A 25,031-nucleotide genomic window follows, 5' to 3' on the forward strand; every position below is an offset into this window, starting at 1 on the left:
TTCTAATGCTTAACAACAATTTCTCTCCAAATGATTGCAAATGTTTGTTTTTAAATCTGCATTAGTTTAAAACATAAGAAATTCATTAGAATGTTCATGTTTTATAAGTCTTTCAAAGATTTACTTAGATAAAGATTTTAAACCTTTCCAGAGTTTGTGGTTATTTATGAAATGCTAAATGTTATTTTTGCTATCTATTTCTCTCTAACTCCCTTGATCCTTTAGGACTTTAGGTATCGCTGACTTGGATTGGTAAGATAAATGGTATAAAAATCCAAATGGTAAAAACCCCATTTGAATAGAGTGTGTAGGTTTACCTGAATAATATATAGTTATATGGGCCCGTGTGAGTATATTAAGCCCATGCTCTACCAGTTATTTTGGTAGCAGAGTAGTGGTTAGGGATTAGTGTAGATAGACAGAATATGTTGATTACTGATTGATTATTAGTGATTGATTTCATTGATTTTATGCATTAACCAAAACTGTTCGTATCTGCTTTATGTTTTGTCTGGAATCCCAGGGGGCAGAATAGCAGATGGTAATTGGAAGCCGTTCTGTGGTGAGGTCACTTGCTTGTAGAAGAAAGTACATGGTTAGGTAAAACCGGAAGCACTGTTTTAGGAATTTTTCAGAATAAATATGTGAATAATTGATAGCAAAGAGTATGCTAGTAAAACTTTAGTGTGATATCACCTAGAAAGGGTCACACTGGAAGAGTAACAGGTTCTTCTGAGCTTGATTGACATCAGAGGGGTTCATTGGTGAAACTTTGGCCTTACATAACCTAGGGGCCGATTATGATTGCGGTGAATCCGCATACTCCGGGCCGTCGGAAGCCATCACCGGCCCGGAGAGTGCGGATTCACCGCTACGGTGTTTGTAAAGACCCCCCGCCAGATTAGGATGGCTGGGGGTCATCGGCCCTGCGGTCGCCTTCAGACCGCAGCAGAAAAGCTCTAATATGGTGGCGGTGTCTGTCAGACACCGCCAGCCATATTAGGATTAGCCTTGGACCATGCCTTTCCGCTGTGGCAATTCCGCCATGAAAAGGCATACGGTCTTTTCTTTGGGGGTCCGTTGCGGGCCCCCAGGTTGAAGGGGGGGTGGGGGTGCACACATTTGCTTGCACATAGCGGCAGCCACCACGCGGTGCCTGCCGCTTTGTGCATGCAAATGCACTGCATACAGTTTTAACATTGAGGCAGGTGCTGCTTCAAGCAGCACCCGCCGCAATGTTAAAATACAGGATGTGACAGCCAGGGTGGCGGTCACATCCTAATTCGCATGGAGGAACCGCCGCTGACCCTGCGGACGGTCCCTCCACCTCTGGGGTGGCGGATGGACGCAGGTTTATCCGTCATCATAATGACCCCCCTAGATAGGGAAAGCCTGAGTGAGTAACAGGTTCTCCGACGTTTGTGTGAAAGGTAGATGGAAGGGATCTACTTGTAGTGCGTGAAGAGTAAACGGAAAGGAGTTCGTTGCAGTGAATATAAATCATTCTTTTCTTTCGAAATAGTTACTCAGATACAGTGGCAAATGTTTTTATGTTGTTAATGAATAAAAATGAGCATTTGAAGTGAATCGAAATAAACTCTCGTATTTCCTTGCAAAGGAGGGAGTCGGTTGCGGAGCTGCGCTGACGTCACTCAGAGCCGCGCTGGTATTGGTTGATACAGCGGGTGTCTAGCTGAGGTAATTTTGTAAAGGAGGGTGAGCACAGGAGCGTGAGAACTCGTCTCACGGAAAAGCCGCGCAAACATTGGTTGAACTTATTTGTATTCTAATCATTGATTGGTCATTGTAAATAAGAACAAATTTGCATTGGAAGTTTTTCGTGAACAAACTGAGTGTCATCACAAAGTAAAGTGGCATAAAATATATGTGGCATTTAGATCCAGGATTTATAGGAAATCTACCAGATAGAAAATATCTAGGTTTTGCTAAAGAACAGATGATAAAAGGAAGACCTTATATCATGTATGGAGATAAAAGAAAAATGTTGTTTGCCAAGAAAGTTAAACATTTCTTTAAAAAGGATGGGTCAATAAAAACCAGAGAAGGGATTAATATTCCACCACCGAACACGCCTGCATCATACATGACGGTCGAAAAGGGCTACCATACTTGTATATGGTTAGAAAACTGGTTAGAATATACAAAAGATGATGGAATTTTAGCATTTCCAGAAAATGGTACATTTAATGGTAGAGTTTTGTATAATTTAAGAACACGCATAAATGAATTAGATCCAAGACCTAGATTAACCAAATATAAGGCATTGGAGGAATGAAAAATAGAGGCCTTTGAGCAAAACAGATTCACCGAACTACAAAAAACAAAAAGAGGACTAATCATGCCCCCTGCTGACTTTGTAAGCCTATGAATAAGATGTAAATCGAAATGAGTCAGGCATAGTCAGATGCTTTTAATTACCCGGTAACTGTTGTGCCTACACCTGTTAAAGCTATGGGGTAGGCTTCCTCCTCTCGATTGACGCTCACTTTTTGGACACTCCCCACCAAGCTGAACATATTAAGCGGCCATCCTGCTGCTGAGCGTGCACCATTCCGGGAAACAGGGGCCACGGGATGGGCCATTTTGCGTGTTCCAACTGCGGGGCGAAGGAGAGGATTTGAGGCAGTAGCAGACCCTGGAGCTCATGTGTGAGCCTGTAACCAACATTTATTAAGGGCGCCTCCATCCACGATTTTAAAAAGGAAGACTCTGTTTCCCATAAGGCTACTTGTGCAACCCATTTGTGCAACAATTTCGCTGAACTACAAGAAACAAAAAGAGGACTTATCATGCCCCCTGCTGACTTTGCAAGCCTATGAATAAGATGTAAATCGAAACGCATCAGGCATGGGCAGATGCTTTTAATTACCCAGTAACTGTTGTGCCTACACCTTTTAAAGCTATGGGGTAGGCTTCCTCCTCTCGATTGACGCTCACTTTTTGGACACTCCCACTGAGCTGAACATGTATATATATATATATATATATATATATATATATATATATATATATATATATATATATATATATATACATATATACACACATATATATATATGAAATACAACCTTCTCCTCAAATTTCGCAGCGTTTTAAGCAGCAGCACACGCCGGCAAGCGAGGGAGACGGACCACAGGAATCAGCATAGATGATTTATTGGTTGGAAACACACAGAGAACAGCTACGCGTTTCAGGCTAACTCGCCCTTGTTCACACTGTAACATCACAACAAACGAAATGCTTTTTTATATATTTGCTAAAATGTGTATACACCCACTCTTAGTGACATCATCTATCATGTGACAAAAAAAGTGAAGAAATACTACCACTTGTAGTTTTTATAACATTGATTCTGCACATTTTAGCTTTCAGGATAAATCCCAAAACAGCATGATTTTTGCAATTGCATTCAAAGGTAAATAATTATACACGTTTTAAATGAATGAGTTAAAACTGTGTCTGAATACCCATTAATGCCTCTGGTAAATAGGTTTGTAATAACTGTATAAATACATAATTATATCTAATTTTAAGACCATAAATTGAATCAGCCATCTATACGAACAATGTATATATATATAGCAGTGCACGGTTGTTGGAATATAAAATGTATAAATCTGATTGTCCCACTATGTACCATACATAACCACATGCTCATATCCATGAATCGAGAACAAAACATTATTGTAAGATAACCTAATGATAGGTTATAGAATGTTGTTCTGTCCTTTTGATGGAGTTAGGACTACTAAGTGTTATATCCCTTCGTCTATCTTTTAGAGTGTTGATACATCACGGTATAACACAGAATACGAAAAACATTTGAAACCGTTTAAGTCTGCCTCTCTTTCATATGGAACATGGTTCAGGGAAATCCAAGGTCAGACTTGCTCTTCTCGTAGGATGCTTACATCATAACAGGGTCTATTTCTGTACTCCACGGGTCCAAGATAGACAAGAAGGGCACCTCACTGACCTACTCTTGGAATAGCCTTCTTAGCTTAGCTATTGACAAATGTGTAAGAACCTTAAATGGGTGTTCCAGTAGACTAACAGACAGCTTTTGTATTTCCTTTCTTGGTGTTAACCAGAATATGTAAAACGTATATATACTTTGTGTAACCTGTATTAGTTAGTCTCCTCTGCACACCTTCATGGGTCGTGTAGACAGAGGCTCCCCTGTCAGGGCTTGTATTTTGATTCAATAAAACAATTCGACCTTCTCCATTGCCGACTGCTTGGTTATTCCTTAATTGTGAATAGATAGATATATATATCTTTGGACTTTTGGTAAGTATAGGCCGACTTTAAGAAATTTGAATCCTTCAAGGTGAGTTGATCCCTGCCTATCAGGCCGGGGCTGGTTCAGAGGTCGCCACCGCTTGATATTGCGTCAATATCCTTCTACTGCTGCTTAGTAAAATAATTCCAGCCTCACCAACAGGTTCATATTTCCAGACAATGGCAGATTTATTTGGCAAGTAAAAAAAACACTTTGTGACCTTTCTCAGTCTTGGTCACATGCCCTTGAAATTGAAAAGTCTCTATTTTTGCAAATTGACACCGAACAGTGTATATACACATAAACAATATACTATAGAGGAAAGTTAGTGTCACCTTTCCCCTTGCTCAAAGTAAATAAAACTTGGAGTTTTTTTCAAAATGACTTATCTTTTACACAATGTCTTTCGTTTGGAAGGCAGAAATAAATTGAAAGTCAATATGTAATAACAGTTGCTTTACAAATATGAATTACCCTAACTCTCCCAATAAAAATGGTACCTCACTTGTGTGGGTAGGCAAAGAGCCCACGACAGGAAACGGCTCAAAACACAATGTGAACACACCACATTTTCACAATGAAAAATTACCTTTTTTTTGCAAAGTGCCTAGCTTTAGTTTTTGAACCCTAGCTCTGCCGGCACCTAGGGAATCCGAGAAAACCTAAGCATTTTTGAAAACTAGATACCCAGGGGAATCCAGGATAGGGTGACTTGACTGCCTCTCACCAGGCTCTGTGATCCAGAATGCCTTGCAAATCTAAAATATTGTCCAAAAAAACCCATTTATCTAACATTTCTGTGGTAGAAAACTCTGGAATCTGCATGGATCCACAAATGTCCACAAACCCCGTGTTCCCCAAAGTCTACCGAGAAAAATGATACTGCACTTGTGTTGGTAGGCTTAATGTCCATGACAGGAAACGGCACAAAACACAACATGGACACACCCCAATTTCACAGTGAAAAATGACCCTTTTTTGGAAAGTACCTAGCTGTAGTTTTTGAACCCTAGCTCTGCCACCACCTAGGGAAACCTAGCAAATCTATACATTTTTGAAAACTAGACACCCAGGGAAATCAAGGATGGGGTGACATGACTGGTTCCCACCAGGTTTTGTTACCCAGAATCCCTTGCAAACCTAAACACTTTTAAAAAAAACACATTCTCCTCTCATTTTGTTGCATTATAAACTAGGACCCTGATCGAAACTGTGACCTTATGCCCCTATTCGGCTTTAAATCAATTTATTCCCTATATTGGCATAACCGTTCAAGTGCAATATTCAGAAACTCGTCTCTGGCCTCACACGAACAGAGCCACATTTCAGAATCGCTTTCTCTGCCACTTCCTTTGCAACCAATTAGTGCAATGACATAGCAGAAGTTACTATCTAAGATTCCTAGATTAACACTCCGAGTTCTTCAACAAGATAAAAACTCAGCAACCTGGAAATCCCCGCTTGCAATGTTTTGATTAGTAATAGAACTCTAATGAGCACTGATAGACGATCACTTCCTAGTGACATCTTTATTGCCGTCTTATGTCCAAAAACTTACGTCAAACAAGGCACCTTTCAGGTATAAATATGACCAATGTTGCCTTAAGCAAACGCTGAAGCTATCAATGCCATCGCTGTCTCACTGCTGCCGAAGCTGCTGTTATGCTGATGATACCATAGCTGCTATCGCTACTGCTATCGCTGCTAACGTGCAAACAATGGTCTGGTGAACTTAGGAGCTGAACAGCCGTCCCCCTGCAAGAGCCCAGCAGATGCAAGCTGCCCGTGGACGCTGCCCCTCCTCCTCCTCCTCGACGAGCTGAGAGAGACGCTGTCTTTTCTCCTGCAGAGAAATCCAGCTCCGGCGTTTCTAGTCTACCCTTGCGGGTGACTGGGATATCGACCCCCTGAAGGAGATACCAGACCTCCATCATTCTATTCCAGAGGTATGGTGTTGACTAAACCCTTAGAGAGAATTCTTGAAGCAAACCTTGGCAAAACTAACTTAACTTAAAGCTACTTATTTACTCCCCTCCCAAGTATTAGGCTTAGGTCAGGTACACTGGGGTAGGCGTAGTTAGAAGCACCAGTTGAGTATTTTAGCCTAATGTTTATATGAATGTATATATGTTTTATTCATTTTAAACCATTGTATGGCTAAGAAACCATATCAATGCTTTTACAGTATTATTTCGCAATACTCATCTTACTGTACATACTTTTTATAATAACAAGTCTTGCAATTGTGGCAATTCATTTCTCTTGTACGAGAAGAAAGACAGTTCAATAAATGTTACCCTTTATTGACAACGCCCGTCTCTCTATTCTCTACATATTGTGAAAGTAAACTGCACAACCAATGACTGAGTAAAATAACTGTCTATTGTTTCACACGACCCTAAAGATTGACTCTTGATCTGAGGAGCAAAGTTGTCATGTTGCACGGTTGTTGGAAAACTGAATCCCTTCTTCGCTGTGCCAGGGAAGCTGATCACTTCCTATTCAGTCAAGAAAGTGTCCAGTGACCTCTGAGCTAGTTGGTAACAAACCCAATTAAGTTTAGCATAGTCAGTGGAGGCCTGGAAGATCCGCACTTCTACGTCGATACTACTGTTTATGTTATTCCAATGTGCAGGGCCTATTGGGAAAATAGGAACTACACTACAATTTCTGTGATGAAAAGTTCTGGAATCTGCGTGGATACATGAATTTCCACACACCCAGCATTCCGCAAAGTCTTCAGAGAAACATGGTACCTCACTTGTGTGGGTCGGCCTATTGTCCGCAACAGGAAACGGCACAAAACGCAACGTGGACACACTTCAATTTGGCAGTGAAAAATGACCCTTTTTTGGCAAAGTGCCTAGCTGTAGTTTTTGAACCCTAACTCTGCCCGCACCTAGTGAAACCTAGCAAACCTATACATTTTTTAAAACTAGCCACCCAGGGAAATCCAGGATGGGCTGCCTTGACTGGTTTCACTAGGTTCTGTTACCCAGAATCCCTTGCAAACCTAAAGAATTGTAAAAAAAAAACATTTTCCTCACATTTCTCTGGTGAAAAGTTCTGGAATATGCATGGGTCCACAAATGTTCTCCCACCCCGCGTTCTTCAAAGTCTTCCGAGAAAAATGGTGCCTCATTTGTGTGGGTGGACCTAGTGCCCGCGACAGGAAATGGCGCAAAACACAACATGGAAACACCTCAATTTTGGAGTAAAAAATCACTCTATTTTGGCAAAGTGCCTAGCTGTAGCGTTTTTAACCCTTGCTCTGTCGGCATCTAGGGAATCCTAGCAAACCTATACATTTTTAAAAACTAGACACCGAGCGGAATCCAGTATGGCATGACTTGACTTGTTCCCACCAGGTTCTGTTACCCAGAATCCCTTGCAAACCTAAGAGTTGTAAAAAAACACATTTCCTCAAATTTCTGTAGTGAAAAGTTCTGGAATTTGCGTGGATCCACAAATTTCCACCCATCCCGCGTTTCCCAAAGTCTTCCAAGAAAAATGGTACCTCACTTGCATGGGTAGGCTTAGTGCCCGCAGCAGGAAACGGCGCAAAACACAAAGTGGACACACCTCAATTTCACAGTGAAAAATTACCCTTTTTTGGCAAAGTGCCTAGCGGTAGTTTTCGAACCCTAATGATGGAGCAAGGTTTTACATGTAAAGTGACTTGCTCGTACTCAATCTTCTCATAATAACATTAATGTACTAATTAACATGTTTTTGTCATATTAATATTTGCATTACATGACATATTAGGTATCTAAGGGAAGCTTGTCAGAGTGCTTTTACTAACAATAATCCGCTTGCACTAAAATGGCTGCTGCTACGCTCAATTTTCTACTGCACATGCGTCTGTCATGCCCACGTGATATGCTTGGAGGGAAAGCTTTTGCTTCTGCCTAAAAGAACTAAGATGGCCATTATGTGTCCTAAATAGGGTGTCGATTAGGATGGCGGAGGGACCTGCGTCTGTCCACCATCCCCAAGGTGGAGGGACTGTCCGCAGGGGGGGCGGCGATCCCTCCATAGGAATTAGGATGGACCGCCACCATGGCGATCACATCCTGTACATTTAACATTGTGGCGGGTGCTGCTTAAAGCAGCACCCGCCGCAAAGTTAAAAATGCATGCTTTGCATGTGCATGCACAAAGCGGCAGGCACCGCTCGATGCCTCCCGCTTTGTGCATGCACATGCACATGCAGTACACCCCCCAACATCCAGAGTGTCAGCAAGTGGCCCCCAGAAGCAAACCACCGCCACCATATTGTGGTCCACACCCCACGAATCAGCGGCGGACGGACCTGCCGTCTGCCGCTGATCCCACCGCCATCATAATCTGGTGGTGGGTGTTTTCAAGGACCGCGGTGGTGAATCCGCATCCTCCGGGCCGGCGGTGGCTTCCACCGGCCCAGAGGATGCGGATTCATCGCCATCATAATCAACCCCTAAGATGGCCATTATGTGTCCTAACGTCCAAGAAGCTTGCACCGCTGCCTTGCTAAGCTGTCTGTTTCACATAATCTCCAACGCAATAGTATAAAATAAAATAATGGCAGTAGAGTAGAAAGAAGTGGTATACAGTGTATTGATTTTTTCTGTGTCTCTAAAACTGTTCTTTTCTATTTTTACATGATAAACTGAATGGGCCTAAAAGCTTTGCTGAACTCCATCTTTGGAGAAACTGCGCCTGTGCAACAAATGTCCTGAAGCCACTGAAGCTGTGGCCTTTAACTCAAGCCAAGATGGACATAGAAGGTGGAGAAAAATGAACTTCTTGCCTTGACAGAGGAAGCTGAATTTATAAAACTGTTTATTAAAATAAAACATTTGATACATTACGGGAGTAATAAAAAGAACATGAGTTGATAAAGTTATGAGAGGGGATGTCATGAATACAGGATTGACAAGTTGCCTCTAAAAAAATATGGTGTGATGGCTACTCCTCGTTCTTGTTCAATAAAATTGTGGGATTTACACATTTGCAACATTTGGGGATGGTACACTGACCTGAAAAATAGTATTACTAGGGTAGGCTTAGCTAGCTAGATTGTCCGACGTGTTCGAATAGCGGATCTGTCACTGACCCAATGCACTCAATAGGTGATCGAGAGTAGAGTTGCAGGTGGAGCACTCTGTCAGAAGATTTGATAATCCAATCGGGGTTATTGGGAAGGAGATCGATGACCCAATCGGGGTTCGACTGTTAGCTGCAGACAGGGTTTTTAATGCTGGCGTTTTGAACAGTAACTCTGGTGCGAGTCTTAACCTGTGGTGGTCCTGTCCTGATCCAAATTGGTCCTTATCCTGTCCTGATTCTGATTCTGGCTTGCACCTGTTCTTTTCTGCTGGCACATGTACTTTGGGATTCTATGGCTATGACTCAGCCAATGACTAGGATTGGTCATCACACTGGAATAGGTAATTATTAAGTGTGGGTTTGTCAATGCACTGTTTTCCTTTTCCTCTTACCCACCCTCAGTTCTAATGCTTAACAACAATTTCTCTCCAAATGATTGCAAATGTTTGTTTTTACATCTGCATTAGTTTAAAACATAAGAAATTCATTAGAATGTTCATGTTTTATATGTCTTTCAAAGATTTACTTAGATAAAGATTTTAAACCTTTCCAGAGTTTGTGGTTATTTATGAAATGCTAAATGTTATTTTTGCTATCTATTTCTCTCTAACTCCCTTGATCCTTTAGGACTTTAGGTATCGCTGACTTGGATTGGTAAGATAAATGGTATAAAAATCCAAATGGTAAAAACCCCATTTGAATAGAGTGTGTAGGTTTACCTGAATAATATATAGTTATATGGGCCCGTGTGAGTATATTAAGCCCATGCTCTACCAGTTATTTTGGTAGCAGAGTAGTGGTTAGGGATTAGTGTAGATAGACAGAATATGTTGATTACTGATTGATTATTAGTGATTGATTTCATTGATTTTATGCATTAACCAAAACTGTTCGTATCTGCTTTATGTTTTGTCTGGAATCCCAGGGGGCAGAATAGCAGATGGTAATTGGAAGCCGTTCTGTGGTGAGGTCACTTGCTTGTAGAAGAAAGTACATGGTTAGGTAAAACCGGAAGCACTGTTTTAGGAATTTTTCAGAATAAATATGTGAATAATTGATAGCAAAGAGTATGCTAGTAAAACTTTAGTGTGATATCACCTAGAAAGGGTCACACTGGAGGAGTAACAGGTTCTTCTGAGCTTGATTGACATCAGAGGGGTTCATTGGTGAAACTTTGGCCTTACATAACCTAGGGGCCGATTATGATTGCGGTGAATCCGCATACTCCGGGCCGTCGGAAGCCATCACCGGCCCGGAGAGTGCGGATTCACCGCTACGGTGTTTGTAAAGACCCCCCGCCAGATTAGGATGGCTGGGGGTCATCGGCCCTGCGGTCGCCTTCAGACCGCAGCAGAAAAGCTCTAATATGGTGGCGGTGTCTGTCAGACACCGCCAGCCATATTAGGATTAGCCTTGGACCATGCCTTTCCGCTGTGGCAATTCCGCCATGAAAAGGCATACGGTCTTTTCTTTGGGGGTCCGTTGCGGGCCCCCAGGTTGAAGGGGGGGTGGGGGTGCACACATTTGCTTGCACATAGCGGCAGCCACCACGCGGTGCCTGCCGCTTTGTGCATGCAAATGCACTGCATACAGTTTTAACATTGAGGCAGGTGCTGCTTCAAGCAGCACCCGCCGCAATGTTAAAATACAGGATGTGACAGCCAGGGTGGCGGTCACATCCTAATTCGCATGGAGGAACCGCCGCTGCCCCTGCGGACGGTCCCTCCACCTCTGGGGTGGCGGATGGACGCAGGTTTATCCGTCATCATAATGACCCCCCTAGATAGGGAAAGCCTGAGTGAGTAACAGGTTCTCCGACGTTTGTGTGAAAGGTAGATGGAAGGGATCTACTTGTAGTGCGTGAAGAGTAAACGGAAAGGAGTTCGTTGCAGTGAATATAAATCATTCTTTTCTTTCGAAATAGTTACTCAGATACAGTGGCAAATGTTTTTACGTTGTTAATGAATAAAAATGAGCATTTGAAGTGAATCGAAATAAACTCTCGTATTTCCTTGCAAAGGAGGGAGTCGGTTGCGGAGCTGCGCTGACGTCACTCAGAGCCGCGCTGGTATTGGTTGATACAGCGGGTGTCTAGCTGAGGTAATTTTGTAAAGGAGGGTGAGCACAGGAGCGTGAGAACTCGTCTCACGGAAAAGCCGCGCAAACATTGGTTGAACTTATTTGTATTCTAATCATTGATTGGTCATTGTAAATAAGAAAAAATTTGCATTGGAAGTTTTTCGTGAACAAACTGAGTGTCATCACAAAGTAAAGTGGCATAAAATATATGTGGCATTTAGATCCAGGATTTATAGGAAATCTACCAGATAGAAAATATCTAGGTTTTGCTAAAGAACAGATGATAAAAGGAAGACCTTATATCATGTATGGAGATAAAAGAAAAATGTTGTTTGCCAAGAAAGTTAAACATTTCTTTAAAAAGGATGGGTCAATAAAAACCAGAGAAGGGATTAATATTCCACCACCGAACACGCCTGCATCATACATGACGGTCGAAAAGGGCTACCATACTTGTATATGGTTAGAAAACTGGTTAGAATATACAAAAGATGATGGAATTTTAGCATTTCCAGAAAATGGTACATTTAATGGTAGAGTTTTGTATAATTTAAGAACACGCATAAATGAATTAGATCCAAGACCTAGATTAACCAAATATAAGGCATTGGAGGAATGAAAAATAGAGGCCTTTGAGCAAAACAGATTCACCGAACTACAAAAAACAAAAAGAGGACTAATCATGCCCCCTGCTGACTTTGTAAGCCTATGAATAAGATGTAAATCGAAATGAGTCAGGCATAGTCAGATGCTTTTAATTACCCGGTAACTGTTGTGCCTACACCTGTTAAAGCTATGGGGTAGGCTTCCTCCTCTCGATTGACGCTCACTTTTTGGACACTCCCCACCAAGCTGAACATATTAAGCGGCCATCCTGCTGCTGAGCGTGCACCATTCCGGGAAACAGGGGCCACGGGATGGGCCATTTTGCGTGTTCCAACTGCGGGGCGAAGGAGAGGATTTGAGGCAGTAGCAGACCCTGGAGCTCATGTGTGAGCCTGTAACCAACATTTATTAAGGGCGCCTCCATCCACGATTTTAAAAAGGAAGACTCTGTTTCCCATAAGGCTACTTGTGCAACCCATTTGTGCAACAATTTCGCTGAACTACAAGAAACAAAAAGAGGACTTATCATGCCCCCTGCTGACTTTGCAAGCCTATGAATAAGATGTAAATCGAAACGCATCAGGCATGGGCAGATGCTTTTAATTACCCAGTAACTGTTGTGCCTACACCTTTTAAAGCTATGGGGTAGGCTTCCTCCTCTCGATTGACGCTCACTTTTTGGACACTCCCACTGAGCTGAACATGTATATATATATATATATATATATATATATATATATATATATATATATATATATATATATATACATATATACACACATATATATATATGAAATACAACCTTCTCCTCAAATTTCGCAGCGTTTTAAGCAGCAGCACACGCCGGCAAGCGAGGGAGACGGACCACAGGAATCAGCATAGATGATTTATTGGTTGGAAACACACAGAGAACAGCTACGCGTTTCAGGCTAACTCGCCCTTGTTCACACTGTAACATCACAACAAACGAAATGCTTTTTTATATATTTGCTAAAATGTGTATACACCCACTCTTAGTGACATCATCTATCATGTGACAAAAAAAGTGAAGAAATACTACCACTTGTAGTTTTTATAACATTGATTCTGCACATTTTAGCTTTCAGGATAAATCCCAAAACAGCATGATTTTTGCAATTGCATTCAAAGGTAAATAATTATACACGTTTTAAATGAATGAGTTAAAACTGTGTCTGAATACCCATTAATGCCTCTGGTAAATAGGTTTGTAATAACTGTATAAATACATAATTATATCTAATTTTAAGACCATAAATTGAATCAGCCATCTATACGAACAATGTATATATATATAGCAGTGCACGGTTGTTGGAATATAAAATGTATAAATCTGATTGTCCCACTATGTACCATACATAACCACATGCTCATATCCATGAATCGAGAACAAAACATTATTGTAAGATAACCTAATGATAGGTTATAGAATGTTGTTCTGTCCTTTTGATGGAGTTAGGACTACTAAGTGTTATATCCCTTCGTCTATCTTTTAGAGTGTTGATACATCACGGTATAACACAGAATACGAAAAACATTTGAAACCGTTTAAGTCTGCCTCTCTTTCATATGGAACATGGTTCAGGGAAATCCAAGGTCAGACTTGCTCTTCTCGTAGGATGCTTACATCATCATGTGTAAGAACCTTAAATGGGTGTTCCAGTAGACTAACAGACAGCTTTTGTATTTCCTTTCTTGGTGTTAACCAGAATATGTAAAACGTATATATACTTTGTGTAACCTGTATTAGTTAGTCTCCTCTGCACACCTTCATGGGTCGTGTAGACAGAGGCTCCCCTGTCAGGGCTTGTATTTTGATTCAATAAAACAATTCGACCTTCTCCATTGCCGACTGCTTGGTTATTCCTTAATTGTGAATAGATAGATATATATATCTTTGGACTTTTGGTAAGTATAGGCCGACTTTAAGAAATTTGAATCCTTCAAGGTGAGTTGATCCCTGCCTATCAGGCCGGGGCTGGTTCAGAGGTCGCCACCGCTTGATATTGCGTCAATATCCTTCTACTGCTGCTTAGTAAAATAATTCCAGCCTCACCAACAGGTTCATATTTCCAGACAATGGCAGATTTATTTGGCAAGTAAAAAAAACACTTTGTGACCTTTCTCAGTCTTGGTCACATGCCCTTGAAATTGAAAAGTCTCTATTTTTGCAAATTGACACCGAACAGTGTATATACACATAAACAATATACTATAGAGGAAAGTTAGTGTCACCTTTCCCCTTGCTCAAAGTAAATAAAACTTTATTCATATTTTCAATATGACAATGGTTTAAGAAAACTATACTTAAAAAAATAAGCAACATTTGTGCATGTCGAAAATTGTTGGTGTTCACAGTACATGTCATCATGTATTAAACATAAGCTGTGAGCTTAGCAAATTATGGTATAGTACCCTTATTAAGTCTAACATTCCTGTCAGAGGCATAGAAATCCAAATAACTGTCCGAATTACGGGCCATTGATCACTGGTGAAATGTAATACAACTAAGTAGAGGAGCCACACATGGTGATCAGACCGAATTAATAATGTAATCTTGGTCAAGGGACCTATTATTAAGAAGTCAAGGTGTTTCGGCATGGGGATAGCCTTCTCTGTGAATTTAACTCCCTATCTGTGATTGGCACCGGCAGACTGGTCCAGAGGGACTTCCTTTATTTTCTGGAGGAAAGAGAGGAGCAACACAAAAAGCATTAATTACAAAATGACAACTGTTATTGAGTGAACATACCATAACATAACATACACAACATGAAACAATCAGTGATTTAAAAGGTAGCTCCGATTTTAACTATACATGTTCTAGAATTCAGGGTTTGTCGGGAAGCGGCCTACTTTTCTAAATGAGTGTGCATTACTTCATCATTGTCCATGCTGAAGGGAAAAAGGCATCTGGTTTGTACAATGTACCTGGATTCTTATCTGGGTAGCATAGATACTCTATCACCACCTCTCGGGGGTTTGGGTATAGTGTTGGTCCCAAACCATCTTGCTTTGGTCCAATCAACTTCATGATGTTCTCTGAAGTGTTTGGCTGTATGGTATGTCAAGTGTGCATTTGTATTCACCCTCCAGTACTCAAAGATTCTTTCCTGTGTAGGGAAGGTCGTTGAACCAATGTACCCCATGTCACATGGACATGTGATACCATAGAATAATCTGTTTTTGCATGTAATCAGTTTGGTTTTGCGTACCTTTTTCCTTATTCTTTTCTGAAACATTTCAGAGACATTAGAGCTGTGTTTGCAGGCTTTGCAATGTCCACATTTCCTGAAACCTTTACTCTGTTGTAGCCAGGTGGATCCTCTGGGTGCCAGATGGCTGTGGACCAGCATATCTCCTATGGACATATTACGTTGGAAGGTGATGTTGTGAGCCTTGTCAATTTTTTCCCTTAGAGTTGCGTCTTGCGTCAGAATGGCCCACCTCCTTTTCAAGATTTTTCTAAGTGTTGTAATCCTGGTTAGATAACTTGGTGATGAACCTTATTGGTTCACTGAGTGGTGCCTTTCTTTCTCTGGTTTCTGTGCTAGTGTCTCATCTCTAGTTCTGAGATCTGCTCTCGCAATAGCCTTATTGAAGGCTTTCCTAGGGTAGTTTCTGGATTCTAGGCATCTGATCATTTCCTTCTTGGACTGCTTATAGCTGATGTCTGTGTTGCTGTTTCTTTTGGCTCTGAATAATTCACTGTACGGAATCTTCCAGTGAAAGCTGGGGGGATGGTGGCAACTGTCAGCATGTAGAATCAAGTTGCATTTAGTGTCCTTTCTGAATATCTCTGTGTGCAGTGTGCCTTCCCTGAGGGTTAACCTGATATCCAGGAAATCTATTTGTTCCATGCTCTGTTGTTGGGTAAACTTCACATTCAAATTATTGACGTTGAGCTTGTCAAGTAGGATCATTAGATCCTTATCATTTCCCTCCCAAACAAAATAGACATTGTCTATATATCGTAGCCAGATGCTGATCTTATTAATCCATTCACTCAGGTTGTTGCACCAGAGGACCTGCTCCTCCCACCAGCCCACCAACAAATTGGCATAGTTTGGGGTGAAGCAGGTCCCCATGGCAGTCCCTTGTATCTGTCTGTAGAGATTATCCTCAAACATAAAAAATTTCTCTTTGATGCACTTTCCCCTTGAAGGATTTATAAGGATTAAAAACCATGAACTTAACTTTGCAGGCTGTCACAAATTGTGTTAACACATTCTGAATGCCCATTAGGGTTTTAGATATGAGCAGTGTGTCATCTGCGAATAACAGAGAGGTATTAACTTGCCTCCCAGTTTACGCGGGTCACCTCCACATTCATAAAGGTCACTTATAAGCCCATTCATGTATAGGATAAACATGGTTGGGGCCGGCACACAGCCCTGGCGCACTCCCTTCAGAATCAATATATTATCACTTAGACTGCCATCTGATTTCCACCTAACTTTAGCATAGTTATCATGATGTAAAGTTGGAGCAACCCAGAGGGCGGTCCTAAGTCCTTAAGGACAGCCCAGAGCCTGGTGCGATCTATGGAATCAAATGCTGTTTTGAGATCGACAAACACTACATAAAGATGACACTTCTTGAGCTTAACCTCCTTCCAAACAATCAAAAGGAAATGAAACACCTGGTCTAGGGTGCCTGGGGAGGGTCTAAACCCTGTCTGCAAGTTCAATAGTATGCTATTATCCTCTATCAAGTTGTGGAGATGTAATAGGCTAATTTTGGAAAAAACTTTCTATGACACATCTATAAGGCTAATGGCCCTGCAGTTTGCAGGTGTCCCCTTTATCCCCTTTTTTGAATATTGGGTTAATTTTGGCGCCCTTCTAGGCTGCTGGGATATCCACCCACGTGTGATGATGTTAAAGACTATATGGAGCAAGGGGCCCCATATTTTGGGCTCAGATTATAAAGATATACTGGTAGTGTAGTGTAGTGTAGTCTTGGAGCTTTCCCAGTTTGAAGTGAGCTGATTGCATTCATAGTTTTTATTATTACCTAAAAACGGACTACCTCTTTCGCATCAAGCTCTCGATTGCAATCCTCGGCTAGCTCCACTGCCTCACCATGAGGCTCACAATCCTCTTCAGAATATAATGCCTGGAAGTACTCTTCCCAGAGAGGTGGCTGTAAATAGAAGTCATCTTTACTGACCGGGTGGATTACCCCTTTATAAAATAGATGCCAGAATAACCGACAGTCCTTCTGCCTAGAAGCCTCAACTAGTATATGCCAGTTTTCTACCTCACAACTCTGTTTTGCCTCGTGTTTGTAGCTTTACAGCTAGGTCGACTTGGTATTGATAATTCCCTCCATGCGTTGAACTCACCTTTTACTATATATAAGTCAACCGTAAGGTAGTTTGTAAGTTGACTATAAGGCGGGTGGTATGTGCTTAAAAGATGAAACAGGTGCTTAAAAGTTAGATTGATTTAAACATGCACTTACTGACCCATGCACCCAGTAATACATTTGGCCTGCAATCCATACTGTGGCTCACATAAATATTTACAAAGGCATAGAACCACTCACCAACCCAGTCAGAAAGAGACAGAGGCACTTGCACATTTATTCACCCAGCAGTTATGTATCCAGCAGTAACAGAGCCAGTTGCGTACACTGTTACACCCCAAGAGTCACTTACACATTCAGTAAGCAATCCATGCAGCCCCTTACATGCACATTTACAGACCCATAGACTTACTAAGAGAGCCTATCCTATACAGGCTAGATGTTACCCACATACCCAGTGACACACCGACAGAAGATCTGATACAGTCACTCAGATATGCACTCAGGTACTGACACTCTTAGTCACCAAACCGGACATGTTGCCCTTTAAACATGTCTTGGGCATGCTACAGAAGAGCCTGTGGGTTCAGGTTTACTGCCAGGCTGACATATCAGGTAAAACCCCTTCCCGCGCCTGAAACTCCCCTTTTTTCTTTAGATGAGTCCCCACTAAGGTAGACATTAGGTAGGCCATAGGGCAGAGTGGTATGTGCTTAAAAGGTTTGACATGTACTCAAATGGGTATGGGCGTTACATGCACGCTTACTTACCTATAAGCTCAGTTATACATCAAGGGCCTCATTTTCAATGAATTGGCGTTAATGTAGTACTTCAAGTCTTTTTGCTATGATGCCCTTAGACAATTCAAAAGGGCAGGAAAGCACCATATTACAAGAAGATGTGCATTCCTGTTATTTTACTGCCTGAGCCGGTGCACAATTTGGTGCCTAGCGCTAACTGAGGCCCCCTTGCACCATGGTCCAAGGGTGTCTACATTATTTGCAGCATCGTTTTTCTGCAAGAATGGACACCTTCCTGCACAAATACAGTTCCATGAATGCTTTTTCCTCTTTCTCTGGGTGTTCCGGAATGCAGCGCACATAGAAAAAGAAATAAATGAAGAGAAATAAAGATATTTCTGCTTGTTATACTTCCCTGGGAGGCATACAGTTATGTGGCATTTCCAGGGTTACAGATCCTTGTAAATCTGGGAATATGCCAGAACCCATTGGTGTTGCATGGGAGAACCCAGCAAAACGCTCATAGAACACATCCAACACAGAGTAGAGCAATGCAGTGACTAGAGCTGAATTGCCTTACACCATATCCACAAGACCATGAGAAGCCATGCAAAGTGGCTCTGCATGGCCTCATAGATATGGTTCTGCATTCTGTCCCGTCAAAGCATCATAAAAAGTGATGCACCAGCACTGCAAGGGGCTTGTACAAAAAACGATCAGTCTCCCACCCACACTGCAACTTACATACGGGTTTACCAAAGCATAGAGCCACTCACACACCCTGTCAGAGAGTAACAGAGGCACTTACACATTTGCTCACACATCCAAACAGCACTAAAGTATCCAGTAGTAACAGAGCCACTTGTACACACAGTTAAACACTCAAAGAATCAATAACACAGCCAGAGGGCAATCCATACTGCTACTAATATACGCATTTAGAGACCCATACAGTTTTTAAGAGAACCAGCCATATAGTGACAAAGTTACTTACATATCTAGTGACACATGTACAGGGGAAATTGTATACTCACTCAGATATGAACTCCAGCACGGACACAACCAAGTTGGCCATCTTGACAGAGCTTGCATGTGCAGAGTTACTGCCCGGATGACTTGGCATTTAAAACCCTTTGCCAAGCCATAAAGTCCCATTTTATTACATATAAGTGACTCCTAAGGGTATTCAGTCAAAATATTGAGCTTTAAATGTCAACTTACACCAAGATATATTAGTTAGAACTAATAGTAAAGAGTACTTACTCTTTGCAGTTCCTGAAAGTTTAGGCTACTAGATACTAACAGCCAGATTCATCAAGGGAAATTGTGCTCGCAAAGGGCCAGATTCTGAGAATCTGGCCCTTTGCGAGCGCAATTTTTGCATTTAGGATTCATCATCCGAAATGCAAAATTCGGAATTACAGATTTCGCATTTTAGCAAGGAATAGCATTTAAGGAATCTCTATTTGAGATTCCTCAAATGCAATTCATGAAACTTTTAAAATCTGCGAATTCGCAATTTCCGGCCGCTATTTACCGCAAAGTCTGACTTCGTGGACATGTGTGTGCGCAACATCAGGCTCCATTTCCATTTCAGGGGTGCTACAGGGTGTCCTTTGGACACCCCTGGCACCCTTGAAATCGCAATCTTATTTGTGATTAGCAAATTGCTAATCGCAAATAAGGAATGACTCCCCATTCATTCCTATGGGGAGTTATTTCTTATTTGTGATTAGCAATTTGCTAATCGCAAATAAGGAGGCTGTAGGAATCGCAATTTATTTTGCAATTTCTACATGAATCCCGATTTGAGAGTCCTTAATAGCGATTCCTTAATAATCGCTATTAAGGACTCTCAAATCGGGACCATGATGAATCTGGCTGTATGCTCTGCTTTTCATTGGAACTTTCAGCCTGATTCATCAAGGTGAGTATTTGCTATTCCTTAATAGCGATTATTAAGGAATCGCTATTAAGGAATAGCAAAATGCTATTCATTAAGAAATCGCTAAATAAATTGCGATTTCTAATTATTCCTTAATTGCGATTAGCAAATTGCTAATCGCAATTAAGGAATATCTCCCCATTCATTCCTATGGGCCCAAAGGCCCATAGGAATGAATGGGAAGACATTTCAAAGTGCGAATCGCAATTAGCGATTCGCATATTGAAATTGCGATTTCAAGGGTGCAGGGGTGTCCAAAGGACACCCTGTAGCACCCCTGAAATGTATGCTACATTGGTGTTGCGCACACACATGTCCCAAGGACATGTGTGTGTGTAACATGAAACTTAGAAAAATGCATTTAAATGCATTTTTCTAAGTTTCTGCTATTTACCACGAGGTTTGACCTCGCGGTAAATAGCGGGAAATTTTTGCAAATTCGCAATTTAAAAATGTTTCAAGAATAGCATTTAAGGAATCTCTAATAGAGATTCCTTAAATGCTATTCCTTGCAAATATGCGAATTCTTAAATAGCGATTTTTGCATTTGGGGTGATAAATCCCAAATGCGAAAATACCGCTCGCAAAGGGCCAGATTCTCAGAATCTGGCCCTTTGCGTTCGGATTTAACAATGATGAATTAGGCTGTTTATTCCTTTGCCGGACAGGAAGTGTACTTTTCTTTGGGCCAGATGCATCAAGCATCCATTTTGCGATTCCTTATTAGCGAAAAATAAGGAATCGCTAATCAGGAATAGCAAAATGGAATATGCATCAAGCAATCATTATAAAAATAGCGATTCCTTAGAATTCCTTAATTGCGACTCGCAAATTGCGAGTCGCAATTAATGAATACCCCCCCATTAATTCCTATGGGCCTAGAGGCCCATAGGAATGAATGGGAAGACAATCTCAATTTGCGAATCGCAATTAGCGATTCGCAAATTGAGATTGCGAGTTCAAGGGTGCAGGGGTGTCCAAAGGACACCCTGTTACACCCCTGAATGTGATCTGTGCACATATGTTGCGCACACACATGCCCTTAGGGCATGTGTGTGCGCAACATGAAACTTTGAAAAATGCACAAAAGTGCATTTTTCAAAGTTTTTGCAAATTACCATGAAGTTGTACTTCGTGGTAATTTGCGTGCCCTATTAGCGAATTCGCTATTTTTGATACTTTCATGCATTGCATTTAAGGGATCTCAATTTGAGATTCCTTAAATGCAAACAATCGCAATTTAGCGAATTCTCTATTTGCGATTTTTGCATTTGGGATGATGCATCCCAAATGCAAAAATTGCACTCGCAAAGGGCCAGATTCTGAGAATCTGGCCCTTTTGCGAGCGCATTTCGCTTGATGCATCTGGCCCTATTTTCTTGGCTGCTCTGCCTTTAATGAAACCTGGAATTTCCTGCTACTGTTCAGATATAGAAATGGGGATTCTCCAACAGCATGGTTTTACTAGTCGCCCCTATATATAATGTACCCTTAACCGAGCCAAACGTGACGTAGGACTAAGACCCGCGGTACTAGAAATAGATTTCTACAAATGTACGATCGACAACACACGTTTGTCTCCGTAATATATTGTGTTATGGTAATCGCGTTTATATTTTTTTCTAAAAATATAATCATTGTTTCTCTACTTTTTATACTGCTTTCTCTCTGTTGCCACAAGCCGATAATGCCTGCCTACAGCCTTGTGATCATTCGATTGCTTTTTATTCTCAAATAAATGCGCTTTAGCATGTTTATTTTCCCCCCAAAGTGATATCCTGCCCTCCTAGGCGTGAGCGCATTTGTTCCTGCGAGCATGATTGGATGATGATGAGGAGGCTAATGATACGAGATGTCCTTAAAAGGCATTGTAATTCCATTCAAGTAAGACAAATAGCTTTGGAAAATTACCCCGCCATCACCTTATCTCTCTGCCGTTGCCGTTGTATTTTGATGTCTTAATATTTCAAATGTAGGTTAAATGCAACCTATCTGCCGCCTCCGGCTATGTGGCGCAGTCACAACTCCTTAGCAATGAACTGCACATCTCGATGATGCTTTCTTTAATGAGGAACACCCACGGGGCATAACAGGATGGAAGGCACATTCGGGTCACTGCACAGTCAAATGAGCTGGCCCAAACGACCTTTACTATACAGCAAATGAAAGCGAACTGCAGGCGCTCGGTGCGCTGCCGAGGACAGGCTTCAATGATGCAGCGGGGCCAGTCTCTGCATCAGAGGCCCCTGAGTGCGTCTGTTTTGTCGACGTGAATCTGCTCTATGATGGCAAACCCACGAAAAGGTGCCAGATACCTTCCACGCCGCTGACATTTTATTTGAGGGATTTTTCACGGATTCAGTTCTGCTTCTCCATTTCTATCAACCGTATAAAGATCTCTCACAGGGTGTTTTTTAGGTGAGATGGGAACATGTTGGGCTCCAAACAGTTGGAAATCAGAGCAGCTACTTGCGTCTTTTTACACCTCTACTGGCGCCAAGAGCATTGTTATTTTCACTTACTGGATGAAAATAGGATGGTGGTCAGTGCATTGCGGCTGTGAGTGAACTGTAGCTAGAAATGAATTCTTGGTCCTGCTGGCAGGAGTAACTATCAGCTGTCGCATATCTCTGTGTGTTGTTACTAAATGATGCATAAAAAGCATTCACATTGTCTGTACATCATTGTCTTACGACTTGTTGCAACTTCTGAAAGTGACACCTTAAAATCTATCAACTATATAATCACATATCCTTCAACGTTTTTTAATGCAGTTTGTTTTCAGGCTTACCAGTGTTTTATACCACACTTAGAATTTCGTGTGTGATTTCATTTAAGCCCTTTACCTCCAATTACGGACACATTAGCGGGAACCAGTAAATGATCACCGCGGAGCAAGGTGTTTACCGGATCCAGTAAAACCTCAGTGATCATAAAGGAGGGGTTGCTCATTTTGCTTAACACACCTCTAGGCTGGGCACAGCAGGTCGTCACAAGGAAAGAAAGTTTCTGCCATCTTGGATTTAGATATAGGGGGGCACTGTGGGGTTTTTGTCGTAGGGCACACAGGAACTGCTGCAGATATTGGTAGGTTTACCCCTGGGACCTTTTTCCTACTGGTCAGGCAGGTGTAAGAAAGTCATCCTTTTTTCCCTGTTCACTCTAATTTTTTGACTGATAATGGTGGTAACTGACTCTGACTGTGCCCCGGGCTCTGGTAGTTAGGTATGATTATTAATTGGCAATGACAGACTTTTGTAAGTCCTTAGTAGATAATAAAGCAAGGGGGACTCAAACTACTTATAACTCTATATTATAGAAGGAGGCAGGGAGTTTTAGAGGCCCAGGAGATTTCCTGCACTGCAGTGTGCACTGCTGCGTGGCTTGCTGTCAATTTTAAAGGCAGTCCTGCTTTGCAGACTGTCTTCAAAAGAAAATGATATGCAAATTCGACTTTCAAATTAAAGGTACTTCTAAAGTTGTAATCTACCTTATTGTATATATACATCGTGCCTAAGGCCTCCCCTAGGAGCCCCGGGGGTGGGGTGCCATGTAACTATAAGAAGGGACATTAAACAATATATTCTATAAGCCCTAGATAGGGAAACACGGCCACATTTTTTTTGTACCATTGTAGATCCCCAGCTCCAAAGGCTAACATTGGAACATTTTATTTAAGTATAAATATAGCTAGGATGGAGCTGAAAATGTCATTCAAAGATGAAAACGTGTCACCCAAGATGGCCGACTGGTAGGAGTGCTCCGGAGGAGCTCCGTGCACTCGGGATCCTGCAAGTGGAAAATCCCTGGTAGTGACAGTCCCTTGGAACAGAACAACTGAACAAGCAATCGTAAGAGAAACAGGAATATTTTTCACTGAAATTAAAGCATCGCTGGCAAGGATTGAGATCTGATAACTGCGCTCACATGGTTTCTGCGGTTGAACTCGATACAGGAATGGCCGCCATCATCGTAGTGGAGTGACTTGCTCGAGGCGTGAATCCCTCCACCTCCGACCGCACAGTCCTTGCTCCGGCACTTTGATCGATGCAGCAGGCATTGCGTAGCAAGTTTGAAGCAGATCTTTGTTGATCACCGGACTGGATCCAAAAGGACTGAAGAGGCAGCTGGATTTGGACTACCGGAGTTGTTGACGTGGCGGTGGTCTTGGTAGGGGATTGCAGTCGACTGGCACTGTAACTGAGGCGAGATCCACGGACGCCGTTTTGAGACAGCAGGCATTGGGCAAATGAGCCTGACTTGCACTGCAGCTGAACCTAGGCCCGCCTGCCCTGGGTTGAAGGTGCAGACGACTTGGGTCGAGGAGTGAGCTGTCCCTGCAGACTACAGAAGAGGCGAGGGGCTGTATGCGACCCAGCAGGCTCCCCCCGGCTCCACTGTAGTGCTGCCATTGCATTTCAGGCACCACACGCCCGGTCTCCAGGACAACGGAGGAGTCAGGGCCCCCGAGTCTGCCCCAGGAGAGGCAGTTCCGTCCTGCAACGGCTCGGCCATTGCTCAAAATCCGTATCGCTAACGAGCGTGCGTGGGATAGCCTGACTGGGAAAAGAACACCGCGTAGAGCAGCAGACGAAGCGCTACCAAGCCCCTTCCCCCTCAGATTGGCCCATAACAACGTTGATAGCGCTTTGCACATTGCTGACTCCGGATCTCCGCTTTGTTGAATTCTGGTGCAGTTGAATATGCACACTACTGGATGAGGGAACTCGGTCTCTTGAATCACACGGATGCCCCCTGTCCTATTGGTTGATATCACTAGCTGGGTACCCACAGCAGTTTCAATGTCTAAGCAAATTTGTTGATTCCTGTATTTGTTGTGGGCTCACTTTTATTTAATTTTGTTGTTGTTATTTGCTCATTGTCTCAGCCTGGGTGGCTGTATTTACTGGCTCACTGAGAGTTAAAATGGCTGACCACA

Source organism: Lissotriton vulgaris, chromosome 3_1 (genome assembly GCF_964263255.1).
Source record: "Lissotriton vulgaris chromosome 3_1, aLisVul1.2, whole genome shotgun sequence".
Lineage (NCBI taxonomy): Eukaryota > Metazoa > Chordata > Amphibia > Caudata > Salamandridae > Lissotriton > Lissotriton vulgaris.